The sequence below is a fragment of the Crocuta crocuta genome, unplaced genomic scaffold, assembly GCF_008692635.1.
Source record: "Crocuta crocuta isolate KB4526 unplaced genomic scaffold, BGI_CrCroc_1.0 scaffold25, whole genome shotgun sequence".
NCBI lineage: Eukaryota > Metazoa > Chordata > Mammalia > Carnivora > Hyaenidae > Crocuta > Crocuta crocuta.
This window is the reverse complement of record NW_027532015.1, coordinates 19,262,201-19,276,148: the sequence shown is the minus strand read 5'-3', so window position 1 is coordinate 19,276,148 and position 13,948 is coordinate 19,262,201. Positions and strand designations below refer to the sequence as shown.

At 41.3% G+C, this 13,948-nt stretch overlaps 1 pseudogene; it reads left to right on the top strand.

The window, feature by feature from the left end:
* The first annotated feature begins 2,241 nt into the window (after positions 1 to 2,241).
* On the top strand, positions 2,242 to 8,814 carry LOC144241431 (actin-related protein 2/3 complex subunit 2 pseudogene; annotated as a pseudogene).
* Positions 8,815 to 13,948: the final 5,134 nt, after the last annotated feature.

Sequence of the window (13,948 nt, the reverse complement as noted above, 5' to 3'; positions counted from 1 at the left end):
TTATGGGAATATTCCTTTTACTTTGCTCCCCTCCTCACTGGTCCGCAGTGAGAACCAACCAGGAAGATGGCAGGTCGGGAAACCAGGATGCATTCTCACTGGTATTGTTGGAAGGGGAGAGGGCTACTGATGCCCCAGGCGGATCTACCGCTGGTGTGGAGCTGCGAGCTGAGCTGCGAGGCAGTAGAGGGCCGGGAGGGCAGTGCACTTGCGCGGGAGGCTTCCCTTAGCAGTGGGGGCGTGGCCGCGCCAAACTGGCCTGGTCAGTTTCTCTGCGGTGTGTCATCGCCTGCCGAGGCCGCAGATGGAGTGGCCCAGACGTAAGCTGTCCTAATGGTTTCTTTGTACACATGTTTCGACCCAGATAAAAGCCTACATACTGAACAGGGTATAAAATGGCTGATTTCCTTTCCAGCGAGAGCAGCCCTTTGCTAGTTTCCTCAGCTGAGCTGAAAAGGGAGCAGGAAGCCCAGGATTTATTTTGGAATACACGGCCCTAATTTATTTATACATATGGAGGCTTTGTGACATGTCTCTGAAGACGCTCGAGTCCCCTTCTCATGCTTGGAGCTGAAAGACAAGCCTATTTGAGTGTAAACCCTTTGGCTTTTCACAGAATAAGATTTCAATTTGACTTCATTGATCAAAAAGACAAACTGTTATTATATAGGGAACATGGATGCTTTAAACCAGAAAGTAAAGGAATCTAGAATTGCAAGATTCTGTGAATTAAAACAGGTGAAATCTGGGGATCCCCAAGGCACACTTCGCCTCCACCGAAAATCACACCCAATAAAAACAAATAGGTCACTTGTTTAGTCAGCTTGCACCTGGGACAGTTTTGCCTGTTTATACAGATACACTATAGCACACAGCACATTGTCAGTGTGGGTCGGGGCAGCACTGCCTCTAGGACGTGTCATATCACTGAGGTGGCTTGTCACCAGGGAGTTGGAAAATCAGAGCAGCTTAACTCTGGGGGCCTCGGGTTCTTATGTGCAAAATAAGGAGATTGGAACATATGGGTATTTCCTAAACTGTAAGCCATAAACATTGGATTTGAATATGGAGTTTAGAAAAACTTTGGCTTAGAAAATTCAAAAGNNNGATTCTTTATGTAATATATTTATATTTATTTAATATATTGAATCTTATTTCTTAGACTGAATATATTAACCATACTGTGAATCCTCCTAAAACGGGGATAATAGATGACACTTTCCAAAGGTGCTTGAACACAGAATTCTTTGGGAAATGCTGAACTAGCAGGTCTAATTCTCTGTAATTCCAGGGAAAGAATGAGGCCATGAGATACAGCAGTGGGGAAAGAGACACTTGGCTCCTGCTTCCAGAATCCCCTTCATGACTTCTCAGGAACGGGGAGCCTGGAGGAGCCCCTTGGAGTACTTGTGACAATGTCAGGGGTTCTAATTGTGCACAAGCAAATGACATCGGCCCTTTTTAACTAAGGTAAAATGTCTTTAGGCAGAGCACGTAATGACCTGTGATGTGATAGTTTGGGTGCTGAAAAGTTAACTCACCCCTTCAGAATTCTTGAGCCACCAATAACGAATGCCTTAATCCCAGCTCTGTTCTTTGTGTCACGTTAAGGTGCCAATGTGCCGGGAGAGAGACCCTTAAACCTAATATGTCATCAACGTGTACGAGGCTGAAGTTGTCAGATCTTTTTCTGGGGGAAGATTTTGATTAAAAAAAAAAAAAAAGAAAATGTGAAAAGCATGAACACTGACTGCCATACGGAGGAAAAGGGAGAAAGGGGGCTTATAGAAACGACACAGGAGAGTCTCAGATTTTATTCTGTTGCACCGTCTGAGGCTGGCTTTCGGAGAAGCAGAGCCTCAGACAGGATTCTTATGGAAGACGTTTGTCGAGGAAGCACTCTCCCGAGAGAGAAAGTTGCAAAAGCAAGGTATCTGACAAAAAGGAAAGCTAAGCCAGGATGGGCTGTGGCCTCACTTCAGCCAGGCCCCACAGGGGACGCTCTGGCCACAGCTGTCCCACAGTTTGTCACGCCCCGAGGAGAGGCCAGCCTTTTGAACCTCAGTGTCAGGCAGTCACTGGATGCCAGCTGCTCCAGCCTCCATCCCCGGGGCAGGGCGTGACCTCCCAGGCAGGGGACTCACACGCAGCTGAGGGCCCGGCCTTTGTGACAGAGGCGGGCGTGAACCATCAGAGGCCGACCGACACTCACACCAGCTGGGGCATGGTCACCGCAGCCAGATGACAGGATCCAGGGGGGCACCGGCTGCACCCGTAGCCCACATGTTCAGAATTGGTCTGGTTTGCTTGACAAAATTTCAAGTAACTGGAATAACTTATAAAATTCCTCATGTTCCTGCACACCTTGGCATCCTAAATGTTGGCAAAAGGCTTCTCTGCTGAGGAGAGTTCGGCATTTCCTTGGGGAAGGTTAACCATACTCTAAGCTCTTCTCTCAGTTCCAGAAATTATTATTATTTTTAAAGTTTATTCATTTATTTATTTAGAACAAGTTGGGGAAGGGCAGAGAGAAAGGGGGACAGCGGTTATGAGGCAGACTCTGCTGACAGCAGAGAGCCTGATGTGGGGCTGGAACTCATGAATTGTGAGATCATGACCTGAGCTGAAGGTGGACACTTAACTGACAGAGCCATCCAGGTTCCAGAAATTATGAAGAGTTAAAGGAATTCTGGGGACTTCCCATCTGTCTGGATTATTTTTTTCTTTCTTTTAAAAGGATTTCTTAAAGGCCACCTGGCATGCTCATATCCTTTCGAGCAATACTAAAGTTCTATATTTAAAAAAATAGGTGGGGCAGGGGAGGATCAATCTTTTGAAAAGAAATAGCTGCTTCATAGCATTAACTTTTTTTCTTACAAATCTGCCTGAAAGAAAGAAAGAAAACCTGTCTTTTAGGTATTCTTTACCATAAAGCAATTCTAGACCAATTTCAAGGAGATTTCAAGGTAATCCTCTGCAGTTCTTAGTGTAAAGTAAGAGTGGTGTGCTTCTTATTGTAAAGGTAATTTAAAATGCCTAATAATTATTATTTAGCTATAAAGTCTTTTCTAGGGGGTGTCTTGAAAATAAGCAAAAGCTTAGATTTTCTCTTTCAAAAAGCCTCTGGTTCTCTTGTCCAAGGGTTCATCAAATGGGGGGGTTACGATTCTGCTTAATCCATCCCTTATCTCTGCTGGTGTTTGGCAGCTCATGTACATGACCTCAGCTTCCTGTGTATTTTCTAAGTGGCATTTCTAGTCCTTTTGGAAATTCATCAGGGAAAGGTCCATGAACATTTCTAGAAGATCTTGCAAAAAATTGTATGCTCTCTGGAATCCCAAGCATATGAGCCAGGAATCATGGCAAAGTCTAGGTCAGTATGAAGACAAAGAACACTCCTCCTGTGTTTTTCTGTTAAGAGGATTTCCATCCCTTTCATCAGATTATATGATCTGTTTTTAAAAGGGGATTTTCTTTTATTCTCCAAGGGCCTTGCACAAAAGGCACACTTAAAGTAAACTACAAAATTCCGCATCTTCCTGCTTGTGTGTCCTTTTGATGGGGTGTGTCGAGAGGGGGGGCAGGGGAAAGGAGAGTGGGATGATGATGCCATGTGGCAAAAACTGCCATTTTGTGATCTATCCCTTCCCCAAATCTAAGCTTTTCATTTTCCAGGCTTTGGCTCTATATTCTTATTCAGCCCTTAGAATTCCAAAAATAATACTCCTCCCAAGCCCCTTCCCCCACCCAAACCCTCTTATTTGCTTTCCCAAAAAAGCCTGGCTCATGTAAATAAAACATTGCCATGCTTTGCTTCTAAGCAATTGGGTCTGCTATGAATTTACAAAATCCATGCAGCAATTCATTTGATTTCAGGCTCCCTCCCCTGGAAAGCAGTGTATATCTGAGCATTCCTGTGAAAGCCAAACCGCAGCTTGAATTGTGGAGATGTACAAGGAAGGACAGGGAACAGCAGCTGCCTAGTGTAGCCAAACACTGGTCCCAATACACCAGTACCTCTTTGTAGAATTAAATGGAATGCTGCAGACATAGTTAGAGGTTTCCAGCAGGTACAGGGAGTCAAGGCCATCCCCACCAGCTGGCAGCACATCCACGCTGTCCTGGAAGACTACACAGCACAGTGACTCATCCTTCGTCCTTCTCACGCATTGGAGAGAAAACAGAGGTCCTCAGATAGAACTGCCTCAATCCCTGCCCACTCCCAAACTAACCCCAGCTGGTGCCCAGGTTTTCCCCCTCCTGAGTCAAAAGATGAATGGTTCCTATTTCCATCTGATGCTGATTCTAGAAAATGCCTAATTATCTGTTAGGACATGGAGTAAATGTCCCCGTTTCTGTGACTCCGTGGTGGATTCAGCATCTGTCACATCTGTCACTCCACCTTTGTGCTCCTCTGTTTTTGGCTCTGCTTTCCCTGTTCTGTATCTCTAGACACATGACTGTCTCCCACTGGATTGTGAGCTGCTCAAGCGTGGAGGCTGCACCTTGTTTGTGCTTACCTTCAGAACATGCCATAGTGCTTGCATGTGAATGCACTCCATATAGGGTTGTAGAGTGAGTAATGGAATGTCACATGCTTTGAGGAAATTAATATGGGAACATTGCATGAGATAGGTAGAAGAATGAAAAAAAATTGTTGATGGGGATAACGGTGAGAAAACTATTGTAATCATTTAGTTGCTAGGCAGTGAGCACTGGGCTAGCCAAATGTGGCAGGGAGAAGGGCCATGTGTAGACTTGTAAGGAGGAAATTGGAGTCAGGGAAGATTCCAGGTTTGCAAGCCATTGTGAAATCCTTATAGGGGAACCTGGGTGGCTCAGTCAGTTGAGTGCCTGACTCTTGACTTTGACTCAAGTCATGATCTCCCAGCTCATGAGATCGAGCCCTGTGTCAGGCTCCATGCTGGTAGTGCAGACCCTGCCTGGGATTCTCTCTCCTTCTTTCTTTGCCCCTCCCCCTGCGCACGCTCTTTCTCAAAATAAACAAACATTTAAAATAAATAAAAATCTTTATAGTATTCATTCATTCATTCATTCATTCATTGAGTATATAGTGACCCTTCCCATGCCAGGCACTAATTCTAGAGCCTAGAGATACAGAGATAAGCAAAACAAAACAAGAATATAAACTCAGAAGAATCAGATTTAAGTACTTGCAGTCAATTGTTTTTAGCTTGCCAAGTTTGATTGATAGTGGCAGTTAGAAATCTAGGACTGGAGCTTTGCAGAGAGTTCAGATATTGAGACAAATATTTGGGAAAATATTATGCATAGGGAATAGTTACTTTAGGATTCCCAAGAGTAATGATTGCAGGAAGAATTAATAAGAAGATATAGTCTTGTGAGATCTTTTAAATACATATTTTGAAATGTAAAGAAAGAATCCTACAAACATTTGAGCAAGAGAAACAGAGGTTACGAGGGAATACAGGTTAAGACACATTAAGGTAGAAGCTGAGATAGTCATCAGAACTAGTCACACCTATTCTGATTTTCTCTTCCTTCTGGAAACATGATAGAATTATCTGTCCTCAATCCTCTTTGAATTAGGTGGGAAAGTATGACTTGCACTGGGAGTATAGTGTGCCTGACTTCCAACTGGAAGCCTTAAGAGACCAAACACAGTTTGCCAAGTGCCCTTCTCTCCTGTGTGCTCATTAAAGAATATATTTAGATGAAGCCCTCTATTAGACTGGGTTCCTGAATGACCCCATGAGCAGGGCCACCTTACTGATCTGTGCTGGAGTTGGAGCATGAGTGAAAAATAAACCTTTGTTGTATTAAGCCACTAAGCTTTAAGGGTTGTTTGTTACTGCGGCATAACCCAAATTATCGTGACTGATATAGCCTAAACTGCTATAATTAAGAACTCAAATATGTATATGCCACATAGGCCTTCATGATCACAAGTTCCTTCCATTTTATAGCCTTCCCATCCTTCTTGAGTATTTCCTCATTCTCATGGTCAAAAGTTGTTCACCAGCTCCATATTCACATTCCAGCCCTTGGAAAGGAACAAAGGGCAATCAACTTATTTTTAAGGAAGTGAAGTTAAAGTTGCACATATCACTCTTCCACATGTTCCATTCATGAAAGCCTGGTCACAGGGTCACACCTAACAGCAGGGGAGACTGGTACAAGTAGTAACTAGCAGTTATGCACTCTACTAAATCAGGAGTGACATAAGTTCTTTAACTAAAAAGAAGAAAAGGGATACTGGTGGCAATTTACAATGGCTGCCATAGGGTACATAGCATGTTCAAGGAGCTAACATAAATGTAGTATAGCTATGGCTGGAGAAAATAGCGAGATAGAGAGGGTGGCTCAAGGAGAGGTGGCAGAAAAAAAAAAAGGTAGCAGAGATAAGTGAGGTCAAGATTAAGGAGGACCTTCCAAGATTTATTTAAAAGTAATGGAGATCCATTGAAAATTTTTAAGTGTGGGAGCAACACAGTCAGATTTGCATTTTTAAAGATTCATCTGTTTGCAAGAGAGACGATAGATTGAAAAAGATCTATTAGGCAGCGTTTGTAGGATCCAAGTAAGAGCTGGTAGTCACTTATCTCCATAGCAGAAGCTCTGGCGACAGGGAGATGAAGATGAATTCCATTGTTATGTAGAATCCTGAATCAAGAATACTGAAAGATATGGCTGAGCACTATGAGGGCTGAGGGAAACCAGAAGGTTAAATATCTTCCTAGATTTTCTGGCTTTAGGACTGAGGTGAATAGTGCTGTCAATTCTTGGAGGGAAAATTCTGGCAGAGGAGCTGGTTTACTGGGAAAGAAATAAGTGTCATTTTGAGCACGTTGTGTTTAATGTGCCTGTGGGGTGTCCAAATGGAGATATTTGGCAGTTAGTTATATGTCTATGGGCTTGGGTACAGGAGAGGGATCTAAGATAGATCTATGAGACTGGGAATTATTAGTGTATGGATGATAGTTAAATCCAAGGAACTGGCTGAAATGGCCTGGGGAAAGGGTGTTGGGAATAAAAAGGGAGCTCTGAAGAGCATCAACAGTTGAGGAGTGGGAAGAGAGAGAGGGGCCTAACATCATAATTGAGAAGAAAGTGCCAGAGGGAAGACAGAAAACTCAGGAGATACACAGCTTCATGGATGCTTCAGGAATCAAGAGTTTCAAGGAGAAAGTGAGCAAAAGGCTAAAATGTAATGAGAAATAAAGCAAAACAAGAGCAGAAAACAGATTTAGATAAACTATAGTCCATATACTACAAGGCAGAAAGCAAATGAAACTGCAAATCATTAAAAAAATAGGAAACATCCAATAAAATTATTGAAGTTAGATCAAATGGAACAGCTATGTCATAAAAGGAAAAGGGCAAAGCAAAGATTTTTAGATTATTTTTAAAATCAAAATTCAAATATGTGTTGCTTACAAGATGCTTGGCAGAAACATAAGGTATAGCTAACAGTTTTTGTTGGAATAAGCAAACACCACTGAGAAAATATGAATAGTATGATTAATACTACAGAATGGCTAATTCAACAAAGAAGCCATCCCAGCTTCAGGAAATCAGACAATGATTAAATTTGAAAGGCTGTAAGATGAAAAATGTTCTGAAAAAATCACCGGGGTAAACTCAAAAGCAGTTAAAAACAACAACAATAAATCAATCAGTATAGGTGGGTGAGGTGGCAGCAGTGGAGGCTGAGTGGCTGGGCAGGTGGATTCAGGCTTTGGGGCCAACTGCTGCCAGAATCCCTCTGGAGGTGAACAAGTGCATCATTGAGGAGATGCTGGTGCTCAATTTCGAGAACACAGCCTCTCATAGCAAACCAGAAGCAGTAGTCACGTTTGCAGATTTCGATGGAGTCCTCTATCATATTTCAAATCCTCATGGAGACAAAACAAAAGTGATGGTCAGTATTTCTTTGATATTCAGCAAGGAACTTCAGGCACATAGTGCTGATGAGTTATTAGAGTGTAGGGGAGTTTCTTGGTAAATCCTGAGTCAGGATACAATATCTTTTTGCTATAATGACCTTGGAAATTTGCATTAAAATTAAAATCCAAGATTCCATCTTGGATTGCATCAGGTTGGCGTGGCGAAATGTAAAATGTTTTGCCTCTGTCTTTGAGAAATACTTCCAATTCCAAGAAGAGGGTAAGGAAGGAGAGAACAGGACAGCTATCCATTGGAGGGAAGATGAGACGATGTATGCTGAGTCTACAAAGGATAGAGTCGGGGCGCCTGGGTGACTCAGTCAGTTAAGCATTTGACTTCAGCTCAGGTCAAGATCTCCATGGTTTGTGGGTTCAAGCCCCGTGTCATGCTCTGTGCTGACAGCTCAGAGCCTGGAGCCTGATTCGGATTCTGTGTCTCCCTCTCTCTCCGCCCCTCTTGCACGCTCTCTTTCTCTCTCTCGCTCTTTCTCTAAAAATAAATAAACATTAAAAATCTTAAAAAATAAAAATAAGAGAGTCACAGTAGCCTTCAGCACAGTGTTTAAGGATGATGATGTGGCCACTGGAAAAGTGTTCATGTAGGAGCTCTGAAAGACACTGATGCTGCCGTGGGTGGCAACATGTGCTATCTTAGCTTCATGCTGCTCCCTCACCACACCAATGCCAGTCTTGAGACAACACCATCAACCTGATCCACACTTTCTGGGACTATTCGCACGACCACAACAAGGGCTTTCAGGCCAATATTCACACAAGTGTGCGGGCAAACACGTCCAACTTCTTCAAGGTGCTAAACTGTGTGTGCTCAGGTTCCAAGAAAAAAGAAATGAAAATTATCACTGGGAAGATGCTTTCATCCAGCTAACTATTGGGAACAGGATGAGGAAGTGACTGGCAACTGAAGGCTGGAACACTTGCTACTGGGTAACGTAGCTTTAAATATTGCACCTCTTCAGATTCTTAAGCGAGTCTCCGTTTTGGTTCCATTTTGTACATGTTTGGAAAATAATCTGCAGAAATGAGCTGTGCCTGCAAGGACTTCATAGTTTTCAGGAACTGAAGAAAAAAGGAGGCATGTGGGTGGCTCGTTGATTAAGTGTCTGACTCTTGATTTCGGCTTAGGTCATGATCTCATAGTTCATGAAATCAAGCCCCAATTGGGTACAACGCTGACTGCACAGAGCCTGCTTGGGATTACCTCCCTCTCTCTCTGCCCCTCCCACATATTGTTAGGGGTCAGCCATTTTTAATGATTTCTGATGACCAAAGGAGCCTTCAGAACATCCTCTGTCCTTCTGACTCTACTTGTGGTGTGTCCATGTTCATTATAATCTCAAAGAAATAAAACCTTATTTAAAAAAAAAAAACAACACCAAAAAAACAATCTTATTCTCTGTATGCACTTACCTGTACTTTAAGTAGTTGCTTTGTATGAGATCATTAAAAAGGCTAAAGTTATTTTTTTTTTGTCTGTGAAGCTGTTGCTTAGTTCTTTCTTTCTTGGGCCTGTTTCATGTATGTGTGAAACAATGTTGTCCAACAATAAACCAGAATTTTATAGTGTTAAATTGTTCTAAAAAAACAATGAACTGAAATGGATTATAGATTGAAATGTAAAATGCAAAACTATAAAAGTCTAAAAGGCAACATAGGAGATAATCTAGGTGATCTTGGGTTTGGTAATGATGTTTTAGATACACCACCAAAGCATAATCCATGAAAGAAAAAATTAATAAGTCAGATTTTATTAAAATTAAAAGGTTCTGCTCTGTGAAAGGCTAGCTAAGAGAATGGAAAGAAAAACTACAGGCTAGAAGAGAGTCTTTATAAAACATATCTGATAATATACAAAGAACTCTTAAAACTCAACAAAAAGAAAACAAAAATCCAATTAAAAAGTGAACAGAAGAGGGCACCTGGGTGGTTCAGATGGCTGGTGTCCAACTCTTGATTTTAGCTCAGGTCATGATCTCACAGTTCATGGGTTCAAGCCTTGCATCAACCACCACATTGAGCCCCACATCAGGCCCTGCATCGGGCTCTGCGCTGGTGCTGGCAGTGCAGAGCCTGCTTGGGATCCTCTCTCTCCCTCTCTCTCTCTGACCCTCCCCCACTTGTATGCTCTTTCTTTTTTAAAGAAAAGTTCAAAATCAATATTGACAGGTCTGTTTCATGTCACTAAAAACATCCCCAACAAAGCACTTTCAGAGGCTAAAATTTAATTAACATGACTTCTTGTTAAATATTTTTGATACTTGTAAAATGTACCCTTCCTTAACTGAAAGAGTTGTATTCTCAATACATTAAAAGTCATTTTCCAAAACTTAGAGCTCTTATTCTGGAAACATTGAGTTTTAGCTCTTACTTCTAACAGTACTATAAATAGCAGGGCCAGCCTCTGTTAAGATAATTACTGATGTGTGACAATGAATCATGTTGCCTGCACATGGAAGAATGCTTATTGTTTTGCTCTTTATGCATTCAGCTCATCAGAAAGTGATTTCAAGTCCTTTGGGTCCAGGGGACCAGGGAACACCCGTTTATCCCAGTAAACATTGTTATCAGACATAGGTGAAGAATGTTCCCACAGGTCCCATACTGATAAGGAGCTAGTTCTCTATTAAAACCAATAACAGGGGTTATATTTTAATTCAAAGAGCTTAATTCAAAACAGTACTTGATACCAGCCTATGGCATCAAAGGCTGAGTAAAGATCAGCAAAAATGAACAAACTTTCTCCTTTAGCAGAGTTTTCTATGAGGTACTACTAACAGGACAGCCACAGCTATTAGTTCAAGCCCAGATTTACAATTTATTAAGAAGGAAATTCATGTAGACTTTACCTTGAATGTCCAATGTGCCATTGGTTAAAATATGGGGATGTAGAGATTTACCTATTTTTTAAAAAGAGCTTAGAGTGCACTATGTCCAAGAAAATAATAGCATTAGAGAGTGGATGTATGTTCTTTTAAAAAAAAAAATGTTTATTTATTTATTTTGAGAGAGACAGAGAGAAAGAGAGCGAGCGCATGAGTGAGTGGAAAGGGGCAGAGAGAGAGGGAGAGAGAAAATCCCAAGGAACAAATCTGACAGTGCAGAGCCTGACATGGGGCTTGATCTAAGGAATTCTGAGATCATGACCTGAGCCGAAACCAAGAGTTGGATGCTTAACTGATTGAGCCACCCAGGTACCCCTAGATGTATGTTCTTAAAAAGATCTGGAGGCAGAAAATACGTCGTGGGTACTTAATTTTTTTAGAGGTTTCCATACAAACTTGGGAGAATTTTTGAATCTAGTCAGAAAGAAATCTTAGATATTTAAAAACACTTTTCAGCATTTCATGACTGTTAGACAATAAAAAGAGTCATCAAATATCATTACCATTTTAATTCAACCTCCCTCAGTTGAGTCAGCGTGGACTTGTGACCTGAAAAAGAGCTGAAAATATTTTACAAGCTTTGAAAAGTGGCAGCAAGAGCCACATTTATCCTAGACATCATGAAGGCTGGTGCTTACTGTCCATGGATCTGGCATTAACCTGGGCACCCTGCATACTTTTCTCATTCAATCCTCAAATCACTATGTGGTCAGGGTTGTTGTTATTCCTATTTTAATGTTTTTTTTTTTTCTGAGAGAGAGAGAGAGACAGCGTGAGCAAGGGAGGGTCAGAGAGAGAGGAAGACACAGAATCCGAAGGAGGCTCCAGGCTCTGAGCTATCTGTCAGCACAGAGCCCGACACGGGGCTTGAACCCACGAACTGTGAGATCATGACCTGGGCCAAAGTAGGACACTTAACCGACTGAGCCACCCAGGCACCCCTGTTATTCTTATTTTAAAGATAGATAAAGTTGAGAGCCTTCTTGGTTGAAGATTTCACTCCCAAATCCAGAGCCTGGCATTTTCACCAATTCTAGAAATGAACAAATGTAAAATGCGTATCTGTGCAAGACAATGGATATATGGGAGACGTGGAGATATTTATCTTCTATCTGTCCTGTGGTAACTGACTCCTTTGAAGGAGCTCAAAGGTCAAAGGTGTGGTTTGGAAGAATTGGCACATTCTTCTCTTTCTTTTCCAGATTTCCCATGTATGTCTGACCATAACCAATCAGTTAACACCCAGCTCCTTATGGAGCATTATTTAGATCCTCATCGATCACTACCATCTCTTTGTTGTCCTAGCCATTGGCCTACCAAACAATTTGGCAAGCACATTGGATTCCCACTCTCACTGAAGGATCCATAGATAAAAAAGGCAGGATGCCTGTGTACTTGGGAGATACTACGTATCTAGTAAGATAAGTGATACATTTAAATATAATCTGTTGGTGGTGCAGTGCTTTCTCCTTCCTAAACATGCATAGTGTTCATTTGGGGTTCATACGTGTCTTGTGATAGATCTTGAAGTATTTACATTTTTAAGTGTGTGCATCTCTTAATCTCTTAGATGCTGTAAACCTCTTCATGTTTAAACAAGGTGATACTTTACTCCAGAAGATGCTTTTTCCAAGACTAATCATCTTCACAGATCTGACTAATGTGGCATCATATTTACAGATATTTCTAGCAATGTCTAGAAATGAAAATAATTTATTCTAGGGTTTAAAAAAATAACAGCTTTTGATGGTTGCAATACTTAACATTACATGATCAAGAGACAGCCACAAATCCAAAATATTACATTGAAACAAAAAAACATCAATTTGCACCAAATTACAAATCTAAACTAACGTAATAATTTCATTGTATGTGTGATAGAATGAATAGTTTAGATATTTTTGTCTCAAGAATTACTAGACTTATTTATAAATGACATTTTATAAACAGGACAGGTGTATGAATTTTCACTATTACACTGTTAGAAATGTCAGATTCTTACCAATCAGCATTTACTTTTCAATAAAACTGTCCTAAAGAGAAAACCAAATATGAGAACAAAAACTTAAGTATAGGCATATTCAACATAGTATTATTTATATATTACTAAAAAAAAGAAACCCCACAAACTTTGGGATAAAACCAAAATAACCATCAAGAGAAGAATGGACTATAAGGTAGGCATACAAAATGTTTTCATGAAATAGTTAATAATATGGAAAATTTTCAGTTAAGAAGAAAAGATAGGACTACCAAACAACCATGATAATGATCTCAATTCTGTAATAACTATACCCCCCTCCCACCTGAGCTGCCCCCCAGAAGCTGTATTTGCTTTCTGTGACTATGACTCATTACCCACTGAATTTTGGATTAGAGTTGAGATAGAAAAATACTTTTCTCTGCTGGTCACAAATGTAGCAAGGTGCACATGGAGGTAGAGAAAAAGAATAAGAGAGACAGAGACAGAGACAAAGACACTAGTAGATGCCTAGATTCCTGATGGCTTCAGGTGCTGTATCTGGGCCCCTACTGTACCACTTCAGTTCTTTCCATTTCCATTTAGGCCAATGTTTTTGTGTTGAAAAATTACTCACATTACAATTAGACAAGTAAAGAAAATGTACACATTTCATCTTGACAATAGACCTCATATTCCTTATAAGCTCCCTTGGGTATTGGTAAAATTGTATTTTAGGCATACCCAGTAAATGCAATGTAATCCAATTATAGCTGGCACACAGGGGTGCAAGAGCACCCAGCTCTGGGGACCCAAACAGACCAGGTTGGGTCCCTCTCATCTGACAAAATCCAAAGGCAGAGGGAGAGTGGGGGTAACACAAGAAAAGTTTATTTCAGTGAGGCCAACGCCAGGAAGACAACAGACTAGCATCTCAGTCTGTCTCCAAAGTGCCAAGAATACTACCAGGGTCATATAAGGAAAATGTGGGACAAAAGTGGGTGGGTGCGTGCAGGTAGACAGTGAACGTTTAATCCATCATTATCTTGGAGTCGATCATGGATGGGGTCTTGCTGGCTCTGGGCAGTCCGTGTTGCTTGAGGGAGTAGTTTCCGTTCCCATCAGGGATGCTTTGCCCTCAGAATCTTCTGCCTGAGGAA